The sequence below is a fragment of the Gymnoscopelus microlampas genome (assembly GCF_963454915.1).
Source record: "Gymnoscopelus microlampas genome assembly, chromosome: 3".
Classification (NCBI taxonomy): domain Eukaryota; kingdom Metazoa; phylum Chordata; class Actinopteri; order Myctophiformes; family Myctophidae; genus Gymnoscopelus; species Gymnoscopelus microlampas.
Window position 1 is genome coordinate 43,313,104 of NC_139940.1, and position 5,884 is coordinate 43,318,987.

Sequence of the window (5,884 nt, forward strand, 5' to 3'; positions counted from 1 at the left end):
TCAAATCATAACAACAGCCTCCAAAAAAGCTGCAATATAAGCTGTAAATCGTCACTCTCGGGTTAAGAAACCTCGTATGTTCATTCAGACACTGTTTGGAAATGCAGAAAAATAAAGAAGAACCTGTGGATCCACTGTAGTTAGCTCTTGTTAACGCTTCTCATTGCTTAAAAATTCTAAAAACCCACAAGACACTTTCCTTTAAAATCATACATACCTTTTTGCAGTGAATTGTAGCACGTCTTGTTTTTATTTTCTGTTGCTGGGTGTTTTAATTGCGGTGTATATTTATGTATTGTCTTATTCTCTTAAATGAACTGTAGGCTATATGTATTGACCAGTGCTAAACAGTCTGCCCTTGTGGATAATAAAGAACATCTAATCTAATCTGATCTAATCTAGATACACATAGCCTCTTTCACTTTCAAAGATTTTCGTAAATAGTGAAAATAGCCGATCTACAAGCTCACAACACATCACATTGTGACGTGTTGTGAGCGATTTGTGAGGGATTTCATTTCCTTAAAAAAAAAAAAAAAGTTTGAATATGGAGATACAAGGTTTCTGCCCGACAGCACCAAACTTTCCCATTGTTTGTGTAAGTTTACACATGTATAAGTCGAGTTCGGAAGAAGAATGTCCAACTTTGCGTGGAAAATATGTTTCAACCTCGATTCTCTCAGGGAACGACTTGTCACAAACTTGTGAACCTTTCATAAATCAAACGTTGTTTATTCAGGGCAGACGATACATAAACGTTTCTCTTCTCCGTCGCGTATAGATTAGCCAAGATTCCCGAAAAGAAAAAAATGCGGCGGGCCCCGTCGTAAAACATCATTAATTGACTAAATGGGAACCGCCAATGCCGCAATCATGAACTCCCAACTATTATAGGTTTGTTTTACTGTGGGTCTTGTCTCCCTGTTTGCCGCATCACAGGAAAGAGTGAATTTATCTCTTGAGAGATGCAGAGGAGAAAATGCCTGAGTCTGTTAAAGCCACAATGAGGATTTTTTTAATGAATATGAAACATTATTTTAACCAAGAGGATCCCAACTTGGGGATTTGTTTGATGGTAGCCCAACATTATTGTCATTTAGACAAAATCATAACCTACAATTTTGGGGTCATTACTATATTGCACAAATAGCCGACATTTTTCAAAAACATAAATTGAAACATAGCCGATCTACAAGCTCACACCGCAATTGTAATGGTACCTTTTTTTGAGTATCTGCACTTTTCTAGAGCATTTGTTTCTTTTTTGAAAGCAAATGACTTTCATCCCGCACGACATTAAAGACAAATATTGTACTTTTGACTGCACTAGAAACTAAGGCACTCCCTGGACCCAAACTAACAAAAATACATTATGAATTCATCTTTGAAGTAAGCTATTTAAAAATAGAGAAGATTAATTATTTAAAAAAATGTAATGAAAATATTCATTCTAAGCTGTCACAAGGCTATTTTAATTTAAAACATTTAGCAATGCAAGTACTCAGTACTTTAACTGAAATACAAATTTGACTGGGCAATTTTCAACTGTAGTTGAGCAATATTTTACCAGGAGTATATAAACTCAGGGGTTGAGTTTGGTTTGTTATCTTTGCTAACATCAGTGCATTGTCTCAGAGTCAATCGATATGGCTCAGGATTGATTTTTCTTCCCAGGGTGTATGTTTTTCTCTTTGTTACAGCTTGAGTTTTGGGGGGGGCTGGGGTTTTTGACATGTGATATTGACCCACCACACTCCTGTGGGACGTTCCTCCTCTATTCTTTATTATATAGAGACGCAGAGGAGCGCAGAGGAGCAACAGGTCATGATGAAGCTCCCAGGTGACCCAATCATCTCTCTCTCTCTCTCTCTCTCTCTCTCTCTCTCTCTCTCTCTCTCTCTCTCTCTCTCTCTCTCCTCACCTAAGCTGAAAGGAGTTTTTCTTCTTTCTATTCTTCCGGCCATCTCTCTCTCCTCACCTAAGCTGAAAGGAGTTTTTCTTCTTTCTATTCTTCCGGCCATGAAAACAGCAAAAGAACAAAGGCAAATGAGACTGACAAACACAGACAGACACAGGCACCCAGGTCCGGACCCAAATGCCAGGGCTGAATTTTGGTCCCAGTCCGGCTCTGCAGACAGACAGACAGACAGACAGACAAAGATTGAACGAGCGAGCAAGACAACCGGAAAGACAAAGAGAGGGGGGGAGACGGTGAGAGATTTGGTTCACAGATTTGGACAGTTCAACACAAGAGATTTGAGATTTGGACAGTTCAACACAATGTCTGCTAATTGACATTAGGTGAAGAGAGAGAGAGAGAGAGAGAGAGAGAGAGAGAGAGAGAGAGAGAGAGAGAGAGAGAGAGAGAGAGAGAGAGAGAGAGAGAGAGAGAGAGAGAGAGAGAGAGCGAGAGCGAGCGAGAGAGCGAAAGAAAGACTGAAAAACATATCGTCTCTATCAGGTGGAAACCTCATGTCAAAAACTGTAACTTTTCAGGATTCAAATAATAAAGAAGTAGCAAAAGTAGCGCTTCTACAAACTCAAAATGCGTCGCTTAGCGTATGTATGGCATTAAGTAGGGCATTAATTTACGAAAAAACACAAAAAAGTTTGAACATGGAGATAGGAGGTTTCTGCCCGACAGCGACGATACACATTAAGGTCATGTGGAGCAGGGTTTGGGGACATGGGGGGACATGGGGGGGGGGGGGTTGTGTGGGGTGTTTTCTGCTCTACCTTGCAGCATAATGGCTTCTTGAAAGAGAGACCACCCGCTGGTACTGGGTAAACATCGTCAGAATTTAAAACATCCACAGGGGCAGGCAGGCAGGCAGGCAGGCAGGCAGGCAGGCAGGCAGGCAGGCAGGCAGGCACCAGGCAGGCAAGCAGGCAGACAGACAGACAGACAGACAGACAGACAGACACACATCCCTCATCATCAAAGCATCCAGTCCTGGACCATTGAGTGCAGTGACTGCTGCGGTCAGTGCTGTAATGCAGTGGTTCTCAATATCAACCTTTTCAAGCAGCGATGGAGCGACCCCCCAAAAATAATCATATTTGAACTGGGAACCCGCCACCCTGACAAGCACTTGCAATTGTAGGAGTTGAGGCATTTCATTTAGTTTAACTCGGTTCCACACATAAATACTGTGAAAATAGCCGATCTACAAGCTCACGACACCTCGCATCGGCTATCTATTTATATACATTACATTTATATATATTACACATACATATATATATTAAATTATTTGACAATTTGGTCAGTGTTTGACCAGTTTTTATAGTATGGTTTGTTGATTACTTTTGATGTTACTTGGGCCAATTTAATTGTAACAGAGTAGTGTGTGTGTGTGTGTGTGTGTGTGTGTGTGTGTGTGTGTGTGTGTGTGTGTGTGTGTGTGTGTGTGTGTGTGTGTGTGTGTGTGTGTGTGTGTGTGTGTGTGTGTGAGTGAGAGAGACAGACAGACAGACAATATTGTGGTATTAATACGTTTACCTATTGCTATTGTATTGTGGTATTTCTACTTTTATTGTGGTATACTGTATTGCTACTTTTACTTAAAGGATTATGTGCGTGCGTGCGTGCGTGCTTGCCTGCGTGCATGAGATGTTACCCAGGTGGCTGTCAGAACACAGAGTTCTTTGCAGGGCTGCATGGGGTGCTTGTCTGCCACCAGTTTTGTCTTAAGTAAATTATGACAGGATCTGTAGCCGGAGCAAACAATAGACCAGCACATATTCCCATGGTGTTGGGTGCCTGGCCCCTGAGGGCATTTGAACACACACACACACACACACACACACACACACACACACACACACACACACACACACACACACACACACACACACACACACACACACACACACACACACACACACACACACACACACACACACACACACACTTGTATTACCGTACTTGTGAGGACATCAGCTTGTCTTAGGCTAATTAATGCCATTGTTAACTTTGACCCTATTCTTCTGCCTACACATACGTCATGTCCTAGTATGAGCGAATAGGGGAAGGGGATCAGCGTCACATGATTCTCTTGTTTGGCCTGGCAAAAACTCGGATGTGTCTCAAAGAATATCATTATTGGCAGAAAGTTTAGAATATTTGGCGGTCACGTTTTCATTTTGCACAAGATCGGTGGTTGTTGCTATGACCTGCACTACAATACTTCACCATATGTTGCACTATGACGAAATAAAGCCATAAAATGTAACAACGTGTGCGTTCTGTAATGCAATTCCAATGGTGAAAGCTGTGTTGTTTTACCCAGTGAAGGAATGGATTCGGCCACACCCCGAAATACCTGTATGTGTGTCTTAAAGAATAAATCTAACCTCTAAATGCTAATTTAGAGGTTATGCTAATCCTATAACAACCCCTAAACTGACCTCTAAATGTCTAATCCTATAAACCTAACCACTAAATGTCTAACCCTATAACCCCTAAACAGACCTCTAAATGTCCCCCCCCAACCCCAACCTGAAATTCTAATTGTAAAACTAGCTATTTTTTAAATCATAAATCAACAATTTTTTCAACCATTTGTGAGGACCAGAAAAATGGTTCTCACAATGTCTATAACGCAAATTCTACTGTACTTATGGGGACATTTGGCCCTCACAAGTATAGTAATACTAGCACACACACACACACGCACGCACGCACGCACACGCACGCACACACACGCACACACACACACAGAGCTTTTCCGTTCCCATGTGGGAAATAACATACCGGCAAGCCGTAGCAAGTTCTGCGTGAAGTTATAGAATTACAGACTCACGTGGTCATGTGACATGGTTTGTTTTGATACCACACACCTCCTCCACACCCCTTCCCTCCCCCACCCCACCCCACCCCACCCCCCGCTGTATGCCTGGTGTATATCGCTGTTGTCGGGCAGAAACCTTGTATCTCCATAACTTTTTGTGTTTTTTTGTTGTTGTAAATTAACGCCCTACTTGATCATAATGCAACACAGAAGCATCAAAAGTAGCAGATCTGCAAGCTCGAAACTCGTTTTGAGCTTGCGGATCTGCTGTTTTTGATTTGAATCCTGAAAAGTAACAGTGTTGGACATGTGAGGTTTCCATCCGATAGAGACGATTATGCCGTGGAACACTGGTTATCAAAGTGGTGGTCCGGGGACCCCGAGGGGTTTCCATGGGGCCCTGCAGCAAAATGTGTTCATGTAGCGTCAAAATCACTGTTAACCACTTGAACCCGATTTTTTACACTTCTTCAGCCGTTCAAAAATAGCTGATCTATAAGTTTATAGTGAAAACAGCCAGGTTTAAAAGAGGGAAGAGACAGGATGTGTTGAAAGGATTAAGCCACTATAGTGACAGAACCTATAACACCTGAGAATTATCGTTGCCGTCGGGCAGAAACCTCTTATCTCCATGATTTGACTTTTTGTGTTTTTTTCCCCCGTAAATAAACGCCCCCGCTTGATCATACTACCGCGTTACACAAAAGCATCAAAAGTAAGCAGATCCACTTGTGGATCTACTTTTGCTACTTTTTGACTGCGGCACAAAGTGACGCACTGTGTGTGAGCTTGTAGATCTGCTATTTTTGAGTAGCCCCTGCCCAACATATAAAAAATGGATAAAGGGGTTAAAAAGATTGTGATGCTGTATTAACAAATTTAGCTGGGGACCCCCTGGGAACCCCCTCAAGGACCGGGGGGTCTGGGGGCCCGGGCGTGGGGGTCCCCGAACCCCACTTTGAGAACCACTGTTCTTAAGTAACAGTTTGTTAGTAAAATGTACTTTCCACCCCTGATGATAGAGGACACACACCTCCGCAGTAGGCCTGGCGTATGTACAGTATGCACTGTGCTAGATCATTAAGGCATGG